We start from the raw sequence: 21,080 nt of genomic DNA on the forward strand, positions 1-21,080 counted from the left end.
TCTTCACCTTTAAAGGATGAAAGGGTTGTCCCTATGGGTAGCATTTATCTCACTTTAGCAAAGTGCATCATTCAGGTTGCTTCACCTGGGAAAATGGTACCTAAAGCAATCTGAATTGTCCTCCAGAGAGTGATAATGAACTCTGAGGTGACATGAGTGGATATCTAGATATTACATCATTAAAGAAGGTGAAATTAATCCCATCCTATATATATTATGATTAACTCTTAATTAATATTAAAACCAAGAAAAATATAGTGAGAAATGAAATCTGTGTTGTGAAATACCAAAGGCTGATAGATAACTAACACTATATTAATCAAAGCAAGGGAAGCTATTAGAACTTACCTTCTCAATTCAAACTCACTGATTAATCTAATCAGATAGAATTTTAATACAACTGTACCATTTATTCTATGGAAATCTTATCATTACTGTGTACAATGGTTTCTGTTTGTTGAAGACTGTCTGACATACACCTTGCCATTCATTGCATGATAAGGCAGCTGTCAGTTATGCTTAGAGTGTCTTATTGCTGTTGGCATGTGTCTAAATAATACACACAATGTGTTTCTGAAACAATCTAATGGCTCAGCTGAACTAAAACAAGATTGTAGTGCAACATTTGGGAAGTTGACAGGCTGTCTTCAGTGTGTTGGACAAGATATGTTGCAGTAACGAGGTTTTAAGTTTGTGTATTTTCTAAACACAATATCATGTGGTGGTTGAGAATCTGATAACATCCATGTGTGGTAGGTACAGCAAATGAATGTTATGGTCATCAATGAATTTTTGGTAGCTTCCATTTAAAAAGGAAATGTGCCTTTGGCATTTCTACCTTTCACTTATCTGTGGATGACTAGCACAAGATCTCAAGGTAGATTGTCTTCACCACTAAATAATATTTCTAGTAGTCACTAAAAATCTTTTCAGATATTTCAAAGTCAGACGACATCACCTCAGAATCCATTATATGCCCAGTCTTTTCATAAGCCAAGTATAATCTCACATATTTATCTTCTTCTTTATGTTGAGTAGATTTTGGGTTTTTTTCAAATTTCTCTGGATTTATCTTCCAAGGACAGCAGGAGTTTGACATGTTACAGTGGTTCTGATCTGCATGAACTTTACAATCCAAAAGCTACAGAAAATGGAACACATGCAGAAGTGACATAGAGATAGATAGATACACACATGCAGATAGATAGATGCCAATGTCATGGCCATAAAATGAAATTTTTTTCTGATTTTACCACCTCCTCCATTGTAATTAATTTATTTTATTGCCCTATGACATCTACTTGACTTCATGAGCCATACAGCTTTAGAAGTCTCATAATATGTAGACTTTTTTCTTCTTGTTTCAGCTAAGGAAAATATCCAGTATAACTAATGGTATTGGAAAACTGATCTCACAATAGGAACCTAGAGGTAAACAACTGCATCTGCAGTATATAATCTCCTCTGCAAGATTTCTAATTATTGTTATGCTTGTGTAGTCAGGAAATCATGGTCTATAAAGCAAGCCTAATTTCCTGTGGCTTGCACCTGAACACGATAAAAGCTCTTGATCTCCTTTCCTTCTCCAGAGGCAAATCACAAAACTGTGACATTGCTGTTTAATCCTACAATGAGTACCTATTTCCACCCATGTAATCCTGAAAGTGTTACCTTGATGAATGCTTGACCAGGGTCTCTCTGGACTTTGTGTGACTGCCTTAATGTTTCCCTGTAATAAAATGAAGATATGCAGCATTGATTTTCTTTTTTTTTTTTTTGTACTCTCAATAATTGTATGATTTTGGCAAAAGACACTGATTAGTTTGGGCACAACTGTTTTTCTTCTTCAGAATTCTATGGCAGCTTGGGAGGGTGCTTGTGTTAGACAGAAAGTTAATTACTACTTCTTCCTAGAACAAAGAGAAGGCTATATTGATTAGATGTAGCTGTGAAAACACTTAAGAAAAAACAAAGCCCCAGGTTTGTCCTATGTAATGTGAGCTTTAGTGCTTGTGACAGGTGCCAGATTTACAGTACTAGAGACTAAAACCCTCTCTACCCAAGGCAGGTATGGCTTTCCCCTGCCTGTCACTCAGCCATGCTCCAGTGGGAGAAGAACCAGATGTGCAAAAGCACTTTATTGCTGTTTAATCCTTTGGTGCTGACTTAGTGGGATTGAATCAGAGACATCAACTTATTTCACATGGGCCAACAAATAACATTGACTTTGCAGCCTCTGTCCAACAAAGCTGTTAAGCACATACATAACTTTAAGATCAGCCATAGCACCAACTCCATCAATTCCAGTGCTTCAGGTCCTCATTCACTTCTGCCTTGGAGAGGATTTGAACTAGTGACTTACAACTAAAATGTTTCATATCCTTTCACTAATCCCCCCCCCAGTCATTTCCTAACAAACTGCCTTTGGAGACATTTAAACCAAACCTCACACTGAACTCCTTGGCAGTGCATTCATGTTTCACAATGTCTAAAATTCCCCTGGACCAGAGGAATCACTTTTATTTTGCCAGTGTTTGTAAATCTTCATATCATGATTTTAAGTTTCCCACTTTGAACAGTACTTCCTTATACGTTTAATCCCAAGAAAACTCATTACTTATTCAAGTCTATTAGGTCTGCATCCTCATATTCAATGAATACTTATTGCTTTGCAAAAAAATAAATATCTTCAGCAACATATCCAATCTTATATACTAAGAACCCTTCAAATGAGCTGCTTGTGGTAAAAGGAAAAAAAAATATATAGCGGTAAATATGAAGAAGGAATGGAGACTGAAAGCAGCACTAAAGTGTTGCTCTGAAAATACTTTGGTCAGGGACCAAAATCCTATTAATATACAATTATAATTATTTAGATGCTCTAAATTACTTGGAAACTGTGTATATATGTAAAGTAGCCAGCAGAGGTGTCTGATTCACACCTTTACAAGCACTTTGCAAAAGAGAATATTTCTGGGGGAAGTCTCTCCATCTGCATCCCACATACAGAGGATTCCTCCTGCATTAGCACCCTGTCACACTGGGATTCTGTGCCTCCTGGCTGCAGCTACCAGAGAGACCTCGTGGGTTTGTCCTGGGAGAGCACTGGGCACAGAGCCACGGAGCTCTGCATCGTGTTACACCAACACTGCCTCCCAGTCAGCCCTTCTGGCGAGCACAGGAAGGGAAGCAGCTACTGCAGGTCTCATGGGGGCAGAAAGAGAAATCCTTCTGAGCTGAAGGCTAGAATAGACTTGCTGGGCTATCAGATCTAGTTCCTCATATTACAAATGACCTTTTATATACATATTACATAAGTTTTTTCATTATTTGGTCAGTTTCCAGCTCAGCAGATCCTGCTGCTGACAGAAATTGTTTGACCACTTCACTGCTCTACTGATTTCAAGTATATTTGAATTTTTACCTAAAGTTATGTGTGCTACAGGCTTTTGATATTGTCACTGTCTTTGAGCTGGAGCCAGGTTCTACTGCATGAACCTGCTTCCTTATCCATACTAGAAATACTGCTCCTGTCAGCATTGGCTTTTTGCAAGTACATTACTTCAAAAGTTAATAGTTATCCTGTGACTTGTTAATATGCCCAGCTTTTTCTCTTCCTCAGTCATTTCTAACAAATGAGCTCTTAGCCTGTAGCAGAGGCTTTTGTTATTAGTCCGTAAGTGCATGACCTTGCATTTTGCAGTATTGAATTTCAATTACTCCAGCCTACAACGTCACGCAGTTCTTCCTGTGTGTTCCATCCCAGCCATCCCTTAGAGTCATATTCCCTCCCAACCCTGTATCTCTAGGACATATCAGCACCACACCAACTATTTTTTACCAAGTGCATTAAAAAATGCACACTAAATCAGCACTAAGAATCCACGCCTGGGAAGAGGAGTAGGAACCTCCCTGATGTAAAATACATCACACCCAACGCTTATTTCTCATGTCAGCACTAGAAGTTGGCTAGTCCTCTTTTATGCCCTTGTCCTGTTGTGATCCCTATTTTCTCCAGTTTAGCTAAAAAGTCTCATAGTATTACATAGTAGATTACAGTGTCACATGCTTAACTGAGATCAAGAAGTAGCTGTGACACATAACAGTTTTCTAAGAAAATTGTCTTTTCAGAGAATACACACACAAAATAACAGATATTGCAATCTAAAAGTATACAGCTATTTAACTGGCAATTATCTATCACCTATCTCTACATATCCATAGAGAATTTATTTTTTCCTTTCTTTCTCAATGTTTGTTCTCTTAAACTCTGTCTATCAGTTGCCTGTTAACATCAGGCCTTCTCCTAATCTTACATAGTTAACCCAGCTGCAACTCTTTAGGGGATAAGATGACATTCTCTACCACCTTCATTTACCCATATTGTATCCCCCTACCATTCCCTCTTTTTCTTTTAATTACAGAGCTGCAGCATTTCTAGAAGTACATATTCAAATAAACTAACATTATGACATATTGATATATTTCATTCAGAACCAACAGTTATACAGATGTTCAGACAACATATTATAGTACAAATATATATATATATTTCTGAGTGTTGGTTCAGTTTTGCAGCTTTTCTGAGTTTACAACGTATTTATCTGCAAAATCTTTTATACTCATATTTAACAAACACTAATAGCTGCAACTGATATATTTTACCAATAGTTTAGTATTCAAGTCCTGTTTCCCCCAATCCATGACATCATATAGTCAAACCTGTTTCCCCCAGTCCATGAGGTCATACAGTCAAATCCTGCTTCCCTGAATCCACAGGGTCATTTCTCCCAAATTACATCAGGGTCACCATTGGTTGTCGTTATGGTGCAAGGGTTCCATATTGCCAAGAGTTTTGTATCTCATTGATGTTTCTTGCAGGTAGCTCCTCTAGTCACTGACTCCTCCTTGTCCTCACAGCAGCCAACTGACTCCAGTTCCCCTCAACCAACCAATCCACTCTTTTATAACACTCTTCAGATTGGCTGCAGCTGTGGCCTGTTAACATCAGGCCTGCTCCTAATCTTTAGTAATTAACCCAGCTGCAGCTCTTTAGGGGATAAGATTACATTCTATACCACCTTCATTTACCCACACTGTATCCCTCTACAACCTAACAGCTTTTTCCATGCTTATCACTGCACCAAGACCCAGATACAAAGAATCCTTAAAATAAATTCACCTGGACAATCTTCAGGATGCTCCTGCTGGAACAGCCTCAATGGAGCATAGTGAGAGTTCTGCTTCTAGAATAGAATCTAGTCTGTTTTCTGTACTTTGCTCACATATTTGCAGGCAGGATTATATGAGAATTTCTAAGGGTCTGCACTTCTAACAGCACATAAAGGAATAAGTAGATATCTAAGTCTCTTTGGAAATCTAAAAATCCTGTATTTCTAAACATAATGTTTAGAACCTAAAATTTAGCATGTACACTTGTTCCAGCTATGGATTATTAATCTCTCCAGCCTTATTTTCTGTGTTTTTGTGTGTGTGTGTGTGTATGTGTATGTGTGTTTCCAGCCCTTGGTAGATGGTATACAACAAGGGAAGAAACCCAGTTCACCTTTCTCCACCCAGCCTTGCCTGCATGGGCTGTGCCCTGTGAAGTTTGCTTTAAGCCACAAATGAAGAAATGCTTATTTTTCTTACTTGTTGAGGACAGACTTGTGCCACAGGGCTGCTGCTTGGAGCCCTTTTTCATGCCCATGCATGCATTGCACACTGCTCAGACACATACCCAGGAAAGTAGAATGCAAAGAGTAACCTAAAAAGCTACATTTTGAGCAGGTGCACAGAGGTTATCTATGCTGCCACATGGATATACTTAAGAGGAATGAACAGATAAAGTAATCTCCATATTTCAAGGAGTGTTTTGGACACAGTTCAATAGTTCAACAAAAGCCTTTTTAATTTTCTTAAATCCTATATAGAATATGAATGCATCAGTTATGATTTTTTAAAATTTATTTTATTCAATAAAAACTGACATTTCAAGAAGCATAAAATGTTATTTTATTCTTTGCCCAAACCAGTCCTTTCTTTAATGGTTCAGATCAAGCCTTTATAAGGGCAGAGGAGATGACACATAGGCTATAGATCTATTGTCTTAGATCTGTGGTGCCAGCTTTGCATTTTCATTGTCTCTGCCTAATTAGATCAACTGGCAGTTCTATGACAAGGGAAAGGTTATAATTGACATGTACAAAATGCTAATTTTCCCTCCTTTCACTGATGCTCACCAGCATACAGCTCTGTGATCTCCTCTCCGCAATTGTCTTCTAAATATTTCTGTGCAGTGATTGGGTGAAACCTTTAATCCAAGTCTAAATAATTCTCTAGACAGCTCCTCCTCTCAGCCATGAACATGCAGGCACCTGAGCTCAGATCACCTTGCTGCTCACACAGTTTTATTTCCAAAATGCTGCTGCACTCATGAGGTGGCTGGTGTCATCCTGAAGGAAATGGTGTGTGGAAGCTGTGCTTTGGGGCTGATGCTGTGGAGCATGAAAGGCATGAGTCTTTTTCGAGGCATCCCTGCTGCATGTGAACTTTGCTGTGCAGCAGAGACATGCAATGGTCCAGGCAGGAGGACGGCAGCCAGGGGGAACTTACAAGACAAAAGTAATGGGAAGAACCAAGCTGGCAGCATTTAACTGAGGAAACAAGAGAGCTCATATTCAACAAAGCTCTAAAAAAGCACTTGAGAAAAAAAAGAATCTGTCAGAATTAATATAACTATTTCTTATATTTCCACTCTATGCCCCTTGCTTGCTGATTTAATGGGACTCTAAAGGACTCTTTGGCTTTTATGTTTCTTTTAAATTTATTTCTTTATTTTCCTTATTTTTTATTGAAATTAAAATTTACAAAGTAGGAAAAAATATTTAAGATGCAGTTAAAGTGTTTTACAGGACTTTAAGAAGACTGTTAAAAATAGAGTGGCTTGTTTATAATAAAGTAACTTAATTTATATTAATGAATTTTGCTAAAGTACTCCTGCAGAGTCCCTTTTATCCAAGCATATCCTAAGAGATAAGTCATGGCATGCCTATTCTTTTCAAACAACAACGTGATAAATAATATGGCAAAATATCATGAGTGAAGATTATATACAGTCTCCTTTAGACTGAGTTCTGTTATAAAAGAATCATAAAATCCTGGTAAATATTTTTAATGTTCTAAATATAAATGCAGGATGTTAAGATCAAATAATTATATATCTCCGTCTTCAATAAGCAAATAATATTTCAGTGATGTCAGAAGCGGTAAGGCAAAACATCTGAGTTTCATACCTGATGGAAATCTTTTCATTTCTCTATGTTCATTCAAGTTATTTCACCTTCTTCAGGTTTGGTGACTCCAAAACTGTGGATATGACAATCCATTTTTGATAAGAAGTTTTTAGGAGTTTAGTTACTATTTTCAAAACTGCTTGAAGGATGAGAATTGCTGAGTGTTGTGGTGCCCCATGGCAGGAGTGGGTCAGAGTGAGTGACATGCATTCCAGCTCTGAGAATGAAACAGTGACCTAATTGTTATCTGGAGAGGGAATACTACTGATGGTTTCTCAAAGCTTTGGATCATTTTTGTCTTACTCAAAGAAAGATAATGGTTAAAGCAGTAATTTTGTGAGAAATGCAGTATGAAAAATGTTGGGTTCTTTGCTTCCTGTATAACAGTACACTTCTAACTTTCAAGGCATTTTGTTTTTCAGTTTGAACTGGATTTTTTATAATTACTCTATCTACTTTGATTTCCCCAAACCCTTTCATTGCTTTCTTCACAGAGGTAGGATTATCCATACTCTCTGCTCCTGCAAGCTGGCACGCTTCCTTTGAAGTCCATGAATCTGTGCCAATTTACACCACTGCAGACTTATTTGATATTGTATTTTAACTACAGATGGGTCCCAGCTGCAAGTCTTGGTTCGGATCCAAGATCACCCCAAACTAGGGAGTGTTTAAATTCAAGATTGTGGCTTAGACCCTTCTCTATGGGTGTGTTATAACAGAAAGAGAAAATAACTTTCTGAATAGAGTAGAGGGGCAGTGCTTGTCAGGGAGGCTCTTTCATTGTGGTTAATCTGCATGAAAACTGGAGACCAGTTTTTGTGGAGCTCTCCTGCATTGCAGAGCTAAGAAGTGAAGAGCCATTCAAAATGAAGAAAATATACAAGAAGCTAAAATTCATTATCTGATCTAATGCAATTGTAAGATAAATCTTAATCGTAATGAATCATTGGCTTACTGAATGAGGTTATATGCTGTATATTACTGTCCAGTAATAGGGATTTTCTTTCCTTTCCTCTTGTAAAGTCCAGCAGAGCAATGAAAAATGCATAAAAGCGCAGAGAAATTAGCATATATTTCATTCTCGCAAATGAACATTGTTAAATCCCACATTGTTTTAGTTTTTCTCCTACTGCTAAAACAGAAATGAGATTTTTCTATTTCATTTAGCAGATCTATATCAAGATAAATAAATTAATAATGTTTAATTAATGCTTGTTGAAGCTTTGTTCTTCTTCAGTTTTGACCTTGGAAATTGATTAAAAGTATGTGGGATGTCATTGTTGGTAAAACAGAGAATTCCTGGAAAGCAGCTTTGATTTTAGGGATGACTAGAGTAAACTGGAGTTGCTTAAAATGCTGGAAGAATTTTGAAGGGTTTCAAATATAAGTTTTCTTTTCAGTTCAAACTCCTGCCTCCCCCCATCTTGATTAATATTGTGTGTAACCACTATTTTCAGAAATCAGATGGAATACTCACCAAAGATCAAATACAAATTTCAGATCAGACCTTCAGAAGGGTTGCTCAGTTGACATGAATGATATGTCAGTGTTCCCTACAGACCAGGAAGAGAAGCAAGGTAGACTTTGCCACATTAACTTCCCAACAGGTTTCTGTCCTGGTGAAAGATGACCAGAAAGAGGGCCTGAGTATTTCATGTCCACTCAATTTGCTGCTGCTCTGCCAAAGGTATTAGCTGCAGTTGTGAAGGAGCACCAGTTTCCTAGCACAGAGGATGTAGACTCAGAGCTCAGACTCCTAAATAATTTGCTGATATCTAACACATGCTAGTAATGTACCTTAACCCCTGTTTGTTGTTTTTTTTTTTACAGTAAGTCTTCACTCCCAGGATTCACAGTCTGTTAAGCACCATTTGAGCAGACAGCAGAGACACAGACAGAGTGAGGAGGGAGGCTTAGGGGAGCCTCAAAGTGGCACATTTACTGGGTGGCCTGCGACAGAGCATTTGCCAGGCAGTCCTGACTTCCTCTCATTCACATGAGAGTTGCATTTACCTGTGGGAGAAGGAAATGTCACCGCTGCATGTCTGGATGGTGTCTGAAGCAATCACTTTTATACACTGCACACTGTGAAAACACAGATGTACTTATAATACATATGTATCTTTTGTACCTTTGCAACAGCACACTGAAGCTTGTGAATAATTTGCTGCTCTGAAAAAGAAATGTGCTGAATTCAGTCCTCTTTTCAATCCTGTGTGTATTTTTATATATATGCATGACATTTCTAACATCACTGTAATTTATTTTTCTAGCTTCAGAGCCCTCCAAAGCTTTTGCTTCCTTGATACCGTTCTATTGTAAAGAATAAGCATTATGCACTAGCACTGTTAACTTTTCATGAGTGAGTAGAACAAACAGGGAATCTTATCAGTCAAAAGCACACTGAGGAGACTTGGAGACTTGAAAAAAATGCTTACAAATTTGTAGGCAAAATAACTTAATATATACTTCATGGTTTATAAAAAGATTACAGTAAATATTTGCATAAATTTATCTTCCTAAGCTGTAAGATACACCACTGCTTTAGTAATACTGACCTTTTCTAAAAATAAATGCTATTTCCTTAAGTTATTGCCATGCCATTCCTGAATCTTAATTAATGCATTATTAGTTAAGCATCACTCCCGCAACTGAAAGGAAGCAGTTTAAATATTTTACAGAATATTCTATCTTGACTAGCAGCTGAGCATACTAAGAGGAGGATATTTGGTAAGATGGTAATAGTCTTTTTCTTCAGTAGTCATTCAAACCCCAAAGGCATTTCTTCTGCATTTTTCATGTCACATGGGCCTCCCCTCCAAGAGAGCATGATATTCATGCCTCAGGTGGAGCCAAAGCTGAGCTCCTCTTCCACCAACAGAGTGAATGGCTTGTACTACCCACTACAGCACCAAAGGCAATCTCCCTACCTTTGTCCATATAAACCAGCCCTAAGCTTGCAGATTGCATTAGGGGAATACATACATGAAAGAATATTTTGCTAGGAGCTCAAAGATCCTGTTCCTCAGGGTCCAAATCTGAAACCTTGGATTTAATTGTCCCATTATTTATGCATTATTTACACAGCATTGCCATGGATGCAATTCCCAATGTATATAGAGCTAGTGGCTGGGTATACCTGACATGGCTAAATGTTTGAGCATGACACTAAATCAATCTGCTGTGTCCTGGGTATCTCTGAGGAGCACATGTAGATCAGCTCTGTGGTGTATCAGACTTGTACACCACATGCACAAGGAGCCCAGTGCAGTCCCACTGCACATATGGTGCAGAATTGATCTTGGTTGTTTTGCTCAGAGGTTCACACAAGACTGCCAGACCCTCAAAAATGATTTAGAAAATACAAGGTAATACCTCTAAGGTTGTGGATAATTGATAAATTTTTAGTTTACTGCCTAAACAGGCACAGTAGGATAGTCTAAGGAAAATATTTAATCAAATATTAGTCTAAAAAATTATCTTACCCAGACAATTTTAAAATTATTAATTTTAGTACTTTTTCCACACTCTTTCTTCATTTTTATAGTTCTATGCTATGTTTCTTCCTGTAAGTTTTCAAATACAGTGTCTTTTGTGTTTGTGAGGTATTTAGTGGTAACACAGAGGGCTGTATTCACTTGAGGATAGATTCTCCAGTCTCACTGACCTTTGAATCCTGAAATATCTGTAGGTCCAGTCTCAAATGCTGCACACAGCAAGAAGTCAAATGCTCTCATCACAGGAGAGCTCCTACTCACCTGTGCCGAGCTGCATAGCTGTCGATGTGCTGAAAGATGCAAGTCTGATCCTGAAAGCACTGTTCACGTGAGAAAAATGTATTCACAAGGGGCCTGACATGGCAAGGACCCAAGCAACTCTGGCATCTATCCAAAAAAGCACTTAATGCATACGCTTAGAGCTACAATTCAGCTGCAAGTATGTGAGCAGTAGCATGGCCTTTGATTGACACTGAATCAACGAGATGTGAGAGGTGATTAACAAATTTATCAAGCAAGGGCAATATTTGGCCCAGGACTGGACTTGTGTTGTTCAGTTCCTGAATAAGGAAGTAGAAACTGTTTGTAGGGGCTGCACAGAACTTCCTTGACACAGAGATTTTTCAGGCAGACGTGGTGACATTAGACACAAAAGTATCCGAGCTTTCCTAATGTCTGAACAAACTAGAAATGTGAATAGATATGTTAACACTAATAAATCAATCTAGGAGCTCTGTTCATTGACTACCATAGAGGAAGTCTTAATGAAGAAAGCTGAATATGTTCTGTTTACTTGCATAATACCTTTCCCTTTTGTGGATAAATTTAGCAGAATCTGGTCTTTTCTTAAACAACACCCACTTTATAATGTGCGCTGTTGTATTACTGATGGATCCAAAGACCAAGAGAGAAGGCTTTTTCTAAGATTTAAAAAAAACACAGCCTCCCAGGTTTATTCAGATTTATAAGCAAGAAATGCCTCTACTAATTTAAAGTTGAAAGATACTGAAATTAATAGAAAATGGGCCCATTTATTAGAAGTTATATTTTCTGATGTGGTGGATAATATTATTGTATAACTTTGCTTACAGTTCTGGAAGCATGAAAGTGTGAGGGTAATAATAATCAGAAAGGGAAGGGTCAAAAAGGGAATTTATTTTGGAAAGGAGGCATAGAGCAAAGTTGTTTGGGATGCATTAGCCCACAAGAATGGTTTTTGAAGACAAGAAGAGAAGTTGGAGTAGTCTGAGGACTTGGATCAATCTCTTCTAGTTTGGGGGGGTTTCTGAGCCTTCCTATCAATGGCAGATATTTCTTTCTGTTCTTGCCTGCAAACTGGAGTTCAGATGTCACTAAAAGACAGTTTTCAGTTATGTTTTTGTAAACCTTTTCTTAAATTGGGATTTAGCAATGTTATTTTAGGTTCCTAATTTGCGGGGGAGGGAGTATGATGATACACGCAGAGAAAATTGTCAGGACGGAAACATACTTATAAATACTTCTTCTGTTCCAAACAAAAATGCATAATCCCCAAACTTACAGAATCCACAGATTTTCAATGTTTATACTAGCATCAGCCTTTTCTTTTTCTTTTTCTTTTTCTTTTTCTTTTTCTTTTTCTTTTTCTTTTTCTTTTTCTTTTTCTTTTTCTTTTTCTTTTTCTTTTTCTTTTTCTTTTTCTTTTTCTTTTTCTTTTTCTTTTTCTTTTTTACCCAGTTTGGTCTTTTTAGTTTTTGAACAGATTATATTGAGCATGCACTTGAGGTTTCAAAAGAAATTTTTAGTCCATTGGGTAATCAGTTCCTTAGGGTTACATCCAAGCCACAAAATATGTATTTGTGTCAAATTTTGCCTTGCTACATGAAGTTGGTGAAAAATCTGCTCAAAATGCTGTTGGTCAGGTTTGTAGCTAAATTATATAAATTAAACCTCATCTTTTCATGAATAGTTTAGGTTCAGCATTTTCATTGTCTTGAGCATCAGCTTTAACTTTATAGACAGCTATTTGCAAGAGAAAGTACATTTAATTCCACAACAGTTGACATTGAGAGCATATTGTTGATACAGGCTTCAGTGATAACCTTGTGTTTTAAATTGTTTCTGTCCTAGTTTAACAGCACAGTTTATTGTTAACCAGTTTCCTTTTTATCCCTTCTAGCTGCAGATTTATTCACAGAAACACATCGTACAAATGATGATTTATAATAGAATCATGTTGCCTGAGAAAATGTATTGATTTAGAATGAAATTGCAGTCTTTACTACAAAGGCAGAATGAAAGAGATGAGAGTGATCTGCCTTGAGTTAAACTATATTTCTCTGACTGCCCCATACCTGGGTTTTCTTTCTTTTGTAATATTTTACATGATAGAAAATGTTGCATTAGACATTTTTGTATTCAGTTCTTGCAATCTACATTCCTCAACATGCCACAATTACTATGATTGTCTTTGTTCAGTTCTTCCATCAGTTCAAAGTAGTACAGCATTTACCTTGGTAGCATTTAAAATGAACCGATCAATAGCTAGATGTTTGCTATTAAGAATGATGAAGAAAGGTTGAGTGGGAGGCAAACAAGGTTATCTACTTTTAATATATTACCTAATTATTTTCTGTGTTGGAAGGAAGGCATGCCTTCATTTAATTAATTTTAATACACACACATGCAATTAATGCAGATGGCCAAAAGTGGACACTACAAATCCTGTTCCTTTTTTACTGCTTTCACTTCTTTTTTAAGTTCCATGTCTTTTCTAAAGAAAATGCATTGCTCTGATGTTTAAACTGCTGTTGAAACCAGAACTTTAGGACAGCCAGGCAGCTTCAGTACATAGAAAGGAGAGGGAAAGTGTGTGTTTACTGCTTAAGCCAACATGTAGGGAAGTTATCCTGCTGTTGAAAGAGTTAGCTTGCTTTTGATATGGTGTTATTTAGACACGTGTGAATTTTTAAAGTTCTATTACAGTTCCTGCATAGGTTCCTTTTACTTGATGCTTCTATTGCAATACAAATTCAATCAGTGATTTAATTCTACTTTCTGAGATTGAAAAAAAAGCCTGTTTTTTGTTTCAGAAATATTTTGGCCTTTTTCTCATTATTTCATGAAAGGATCCCTTTGCTACTATTCTTCCTTTTATTTACTAATCAACTCCTTTGGTACAGCACCAGCAACATGTATGCCTAAGTTTGCAACAGCATCAAAACTAGAGCACTATCACTAACCATGGCCCTGGGTCTTGTCAGACCTCTTTATGACAGAGCATCTCCTGAGCTCCATCCAGCTTGTATTCCATCCTCAAAACCACATCCTTTGACTGCCTCCAGCTTGCCCAGAAACCACGCTCCCTGCCCTCAGGCTTTTTTCTGTTTCTGAGCCTCCACAGCTTCCAGAGGCTCCTTCAGCCCCTTAGAGGCCAAAATGAAGTCTGAGCATCTCTGAAATGACAGGCTGCATGAAATAGCAAAAACATCCTGAAACAGTGTCTGGGGAGCAAATTAACATATGGGTGCCCTCAAATTGCAAAGTGATGAGGAGATATTCAGTATGCACATGATGGAAGCTGCAAATGAAGGAGGAAATTTGGTGCTAATAACACCCTGGCTTGATCCAGTTTTCATTGGTTTCTGTTATCTTTAATAGAAGCTGAATCTAGATCAAAGAGGAAGAAAATAACAGTATACAATGTTGGAGCATGACCCAAGCAACATTCAAAACAACAAAGGGAGTTAATTTTCCTCTTGCTATTCATATGAGCCTAATGTGGGTTATTTTACATTAAATCAAGACAAACATGTACCTTGAGTCCTGTGCTGTACCCTCTGTCAATACTTGTGATCACAATGAGAAATATATTACACTCTTATTTCTTAAGTTGAATATTGTTCCAGCTTCAAGTTGTAAAAGTCTTCTGAGTTGTCTCATAGAACCTTTGCTTCTGTCTCTTCTAGATAATATTTTGCCCACCATAACAAAATTATTAGCACTGCATTTTCTGTGCTTGCTGTGTCTGTGTTAACATATCACAAATTCAGGCACCTCAACTGTTACCTCATTTGATTTGGAAGTAGTCAAAAATCCCTTTGTATAGAGACAGTAATATTTATCTGTCCCTAATACATTATTGCTAAGAGGAACAGCCACTGCTGTTCTGGTCAGTCACTTAACATATTCTCATTGTTGTATATTAAGGCCTCACTTAAAAAAAAGAACAGATTTATTTTTAATATTCCTGCCAAGAGACAATGATTCTGTAGTAACTTTGTTAAATGTTCATATCACAACAGGAGCTGCTGAGAGTGTTTTGATAAGACTGGAGCTCTAATTCAATCTACATCAATTATAGTCATAAGGGTGGGAAAGAAGGGCATATTTCAAATGTCCACTTCTGTTTGAATTGGATTCCTGAAAAACAAATCTCACTAAATAAAATAATATGAAAGAAATTTCAGCTTATTTATTTAGCAGAGGTTGTATTTTGGACCAGATCACATACCAAATCTTGGAACATTGCAGCCAAAATCACAGTATCTGCAACTGTGATTTTGTCTGTAATGTTCCAAGATTTGGTATGTGACTCAAGACTGATAAGAAGGATGGGTGCTAATGTCTTTACAAACAACTCGATGGGAGGTCTTTAGGAGAAATGGGTGTTAATGTTTTTGAAATGGGTCTTAATGTCTCTACCAACCTCAAGCTTCACAAGTTTGTTACAGAACCCAGAGTTTGACTCCTGAACTTCTGGTAATAGACAAACGGGTCTGCACAAAGTCTGTTCAGAACCCAGGGAGCCTGAACTTCTGAACTTTGGAGGAAAATGACAGGTTCAAGGGAGGAATATGTGGTAAGCAATTCAGAAAATCTGTACCTTCCTAGTACCTCAGGCAATGGGGAAAAGAAGAGGGCAACATGCAGCCAGGAGTTTAGGATAAAAGGAGGCTTCGTCCTGAGGGAGAAAGCCCACTGGGGTATGGGCTGTCTCTCCCTTTATTCAAATAAAATTCCAGGACTCCTCTGTCTCCTTCATGGACACTGGATTTTCCTAGTGTGATTTTCCGCACAAGATCGACTGAAGTATTTCATGGCCTCAAATATTTATTCCTTGCTGCTAAATTCCTTAGTGATAACTGCACTTCAAATTTCTTCTGCCAGCTTGAACGGTAAAATGTCAGTTCTAATTATTATCCATAATTTTGATATTCTTCACCATCTACATAAAATCCTTATGTTAGTATGGACAAACTGTATTTTATCAATAACAGATAATAAATGGAAGAACAACTTATTTTAGTCTCAGAGATATATGCTTCTCATTGGATTTGCTTCTGCTTAATACAACAGAGGATTAATCATATGTGTTATTGATTGAACTACACAGACTGAGTAAGGTACACATTATACAAACACATATTATATATATAGAATCTTAGCTCTCCTTAAAGGATCATAGACTTACAGAATGTTCAGAGTTGGAAGTGACCTTACATACCATCTAAACCCAACCTGCTCTGCCATGGGCAGCGGTACCTCCCACTTGACCAGGTTGCTCAAGGCCTTATCCAACATGACTTTGAATGCTGCTGGAGTTGGGCCATCCACAACCTCCCTGGGTAACCTGTTTCAGTATCTCATAACCCTCAGACTAAAGAATTTCTTCCATATATCTAAAGTAAATTCCCCGTATTTCAATTTGTACCTATTACTCCTTATCACTTCAGCATTGATGAGCTCTTCAATGCTTAGAACTAATGAGTCTAAAGTTAGGTGAGGTCTCCTAAATCTAACACTAAATTTCATAATTCTTATAGAATTGGATCCTAATGCAAATATAGAATAGGTAAAGACACAAGGCTTACCATGAAAGCAAAAGCAATTCTGCACAAGTAGATAACATCAGAAGCACCACACAGCCTCAGTGAGGAGCTGGCTGCCAACTGTTGGCCTGGAAATGTTTTCCAGGTAAATAGGATGAAGGCAGAAGTAAAACGCATACATGTATAAGCACTAAGTAGCAGCATTTGTTGTGGACAACAGGAAAAGCAATGCAGGGTATTCAAAGAGAAACCTTTGCTGTAGACGATCCCTTAAAGCAAAAGGCCAGTCTCAGAATTGTGCCCTCAAGGTGACTCTGTTGTCACTTTTGAAGATTGCACTGTTTAATATATTTAATACTTCCTTGCTACCATATGTTCCTTATATTGACAGATGAATGATAGATTAATATCTTTTCCTGTGTGTCTCTTCTTTTGAGCTGAAGCAAGTCATGGAAGGATAATTATAAAGCAAGAGACTGTGGAGGTGATTGAGCTGCTTTGTCATTTGCTGGGATTAGTGAACATATTCAATGAGTCACAAGGTGCTCATTAAACAAAGACAAGAAAGAAGTATCACCACAGCATTTTTTATTTTATACACAAGCCTCAAAAATGGCAAATGTGTTCCCCAGGCTTTTTCTTAGATGCTTTTGAAGAATCACTAAAGGCTGAGAAGAAACACTGGTCTATTATTAGCAGCAACTTTTATTCCACAAAGCAATATCCAAGCAGCATAAAAATACAGTCCTGAAGCCAGTAGCATCTTTTGGGACTTTATTCTTCTTTGGAAAACTGACTAAAATAGCATCTAAAATGGCAAGCATTATCCTAATTCCATGATTTGTTTACTCAGAGACAAAATGCTTTCTATATCAAAACTCAAAGACATGCAAGGGCAAAGATTAGTAAATTGTGTATGACATGTAGGGACTAATATTCCTCAAGTAGCTCATAAAATTATAGAACATTTGTGGTGTACAATGCATATAACACTAACTCTTTGGGAAATGCTGAAATATTGCTGAAATGTTGAAATTCAGAAAATGAATGTAGAATTGCTGGTATATTCAGCAGTAAGGCAGTTGCATTATATAGCAGCACCTCAGAAGACTAAAATACTTCTGTCAACAGGGAGAACAGACTGTGCAACTGTGATGATCTATCAATTTGCTGTCAAACTCTTCTCTCAGTCTGACAGTGGCCTTCACTCTTAAAACCAGAGTGCTGGCATCAAATACAACTATGCTGAGGATTAAGGTTATTTAGGATGTTTCTGCCTTGGTCTTGATGGTCACTTAATTATTCCTTATAAGACCACTGGAAATAGTTCCCACTGATAAAAGTGCCCTGACACATTCAGTATATCAAGTCAACTACAAAGAATAAAATGTTTTATGTGGTCTTTTTATTTTTTTTAATGGAAAATGTTACAAAACAGGGCATTTCAAGGGCAGATGTTCACATGGAGTTAGATAAATAATTGACATTTTCACCTTTGAAAATCTTCCTTTAGACCTACAAAGAGAAATTTACTTCTGTGTTGATATGGACAAAAGTGATGCTTCTGGAAATTCCCAGCCCGAGTTTGCAACTCTAGTTTCTGGTATGAGAAGAGTGTGTCCCCAGTGAGGCATCCACAACCCAGATTTAATTCACTTGGAAGAACCGTGTGTGTCAGGAAGGTAAGAGAGCTCTCATGTGAAGCAAAGATTACCGGAACAAATGCCTTGACATAAAGATGTGGTGTTGTGCATCAGGCAGCATTACAGGACTATCACACCCTATGTAGGGAGAAGATCCTTGAATTCAATATGAACCAAATTTGGGTAACTGATTTAACATCTTGGCAGGAGATGCAAACTTTCTCAATTTTTCTGTTTTAGCCCTGACTTTCACATTTTGGATTGTATAATGGATGAATAATAGGATCAATCACAGAATGGCTTGAACTGGAAGGGACCTTTGAAGAGCCTCTCATCTAACCCCCCCACCACAGACAGGAACATCCAACAGGATGGAAGTTATGTCTTCTGCATTCTGAACTGAATGTGCATAACTGCTAAAGTCCTGGAAAGGGAGCTTAAACACATCTAGATGAGGCACAGAACACAGCTGAACATTGTGGGGATGCTCTCCAGCCAGATTATCAGAGGTAAGTAGTGCTCCCTCCTTTAACACAGATAGATAGCTTAGAGACAGACAGACAGACAGATAGATAGATAGATAGATAGATAGATAGATAGATAGATGGATGTATATGTGTGTGTGTGTACAAAAGTGTGTGTGTCTATATAGATATGTATATATAAGCATATCTACATCTGTATCTATGAGCTACTTTTACTTGACATTCCTGGTGTTGTTACAAACCACCAGAACTAAACAGTCCCTTTTCCAGTTGGGACAGTCTGCAATATTCCTGAAGCAGGACAGAGAGCCTGGGTCATCTCTGTGGATTTTTATTACTACGACCTTTTGCCACTAAAAAAATGAAGTAAGAAATACTTGGATAACTCTGAGCAGCAGGGAAACAGTCTGGTTTCAGAGCCTTTGGAAATAAGCATCTGAACTCCTTCACTTATGCTCAGAGTGAAACAAGGAGATGGACTGACCCTTCCAGCTACAGTGTTTAAAACACCCACCTGGAGACTCACATTCAAATCTTCAGTAGAGAAAAGATTTTAGCCACAGTTTTTGTTTTCTAAGAGACTGCTGCAATTACTGGATTATGAGAGAAAGTTGGAGAGTTCAATTTTGTGACAAACAATAATAAATTCAGAAAATGTACAAACAACTGCAGGCTTCTCTAGAACTTGCATTTGTTATGGAGCTTTGGATTATAATTCTTGTTGATAACAACAACAACAACACAGTAACAGGCACGGCAATAATTGCAGCCACTATGCTAAAGAGCAGATCTGTATGGATGGGCTGCTTGAATGATCAAACATCAGATATAGCTGTCATCAGGAAACAAAATTAACAGTGATCTTTTAGTCCTTAAAGTTTCTTTGGTGATGTTTGTTTTTATTTTTTCAGTTCAATTGCATTTTTTTGTGGTTTATTTTTCTGACAGGTACAATATCCTTCATTTTAAAAAACTGCAATAGCCCTCAAAGTCATGTTACATTGGTTGCACTTCCTAAAAATCCCTTCTTCAGAATGTAGTAACACTTCACCACTCAGAGCATCTGTAGGCAAAGATAAAACAGCCAAATAATGACAGCATTTCCTAGATGGCAGCCAGGAAGCCCAGGATATATATGAACACTTGCAAACATTCTGTGCAGCTAGATATGCTAGCCAAATTTTTCACTTGAAAGCAGATTTCAAATTCAGCCCCTAAATTTGGCCATTAGATAAGGAGTAGCTCCTGGAAATAATAAAATGAGATCACAGTGTTTTTATTAAATGGTGAAACTTTTCTGATAATGATGAAAGCAAAATGTAATGAAATCCACTTGTCCACCTTGATGCAGTTAAAGTCTCTGATCTGCTTCTTGGATATCAAAAAGATATATGACCAGGTCAGATAGACCTTCCTCTCCTATGCATTGTGAAAGCCTGGATATTACTTTTCTCTCTTTTTTTTTTCCTTTTCTTTTCTTTTTTTGTTCCCTGCTAAAGGTATGTAGCTTTCTCAAGGATGGGTTATCATCATAATTTTTTCTTCAGAAGATCATTGGACAAGAAAATCAGTCTTGCTCTTTAATTTCATGCATTTTTAAGGGGGTTCAACTAATAGGAAAATACTCAAATTTGAAGTATCATTGATGTTAACTGAAAAAAATCAGTCATGTACACAAGCACTTCTATTTTTAAACTCTAGTTTGTACCTCCTAATTTTGCTTTTATGCTTGGGGAATTTCAATGTGATCTCCATAGGCTAAAGCTATGTATAAATTCCAGTGTTATTCAAACTAATTAAAACCATTCTTTCTCATTAAGCATATTCCACTGAAGTTATGAATGATTCAACAACAAAAAGATTATACAATTTTAAGACATTAAATTTTAAATGTAGAATTGAAAACTACAACTTTTTATTAATGTCCTGCCAGAGAGTTTTTAAAAATGTAATGCAGTTTCATGTGTATAAAGAAGACTAAAGAATAAAGTTATGTAGACTAAAACAAAATTCTGAAAGATAACTTTGGGGTTTTACTTGTTTGATTTTTTTGATTTTTTTTTAAATAAGACAAAGATAGATATTGTCAAGGAGATAACTTTGGAATTTGATGGAAGCATGACCCACACCATTCCTGTCCTTCTTTCTTCCTTTGATCACATCTTGTCCACTCCATAAAAGAAGTGTAAAGGCATAAACTGAAGATTTATCTTATAAATCTTCATAATTCTTCATATAAATCTTCATAACATAAAAATTGATGGAATAATTATATTTTAGCCTTGAAAAATTTCTCCTTTTTGCTTTTGCTCTGTCCATTCCCCCCATCCAAAAAAATAGCTGCTGGTTG

The 21,080-nt window shown here is 37.2% G+C and overlaps 1 long non-coding RNA gene across 1 annotated transcript; it reads right to left on the reverse strand.

The window, feature by feature from the left end:
* Positions 1-486: 486 nt before the first annotated feature.
* LOC135446366 (uncharacterized) lies at positions 487-4,905 on the reverse strand. The gene is made up of 3 exons (XR_010439759.1): positions 4,723-4,905; positions 1,672-1,729; positions 487-1,141 (listed from the first exon to the last, which is right to left on the reverse strand). It is a non-coding gene; the product is annotated as an uncharacterized LOC135446366 (long non-coding RNA).
* Positions 4,906-21,080: the final 16,175 nt, after the last annotated feature.

This window comes from Zonotrichia leucophrys, chromosome 3 (assembly GCF_028769735.1).
Source record: "Zonotrichia leucophrys gambelii isolate GWCS_2022_RI chromosome 3, RI_Zleu_2.0, whole genome shotgun sequence".
NCBI lineage: Eukaryota > Metazoa > Chordata > Aves > Passeriformes > Passerellidae > Zonotrichia > Zonotrichia leucophrys.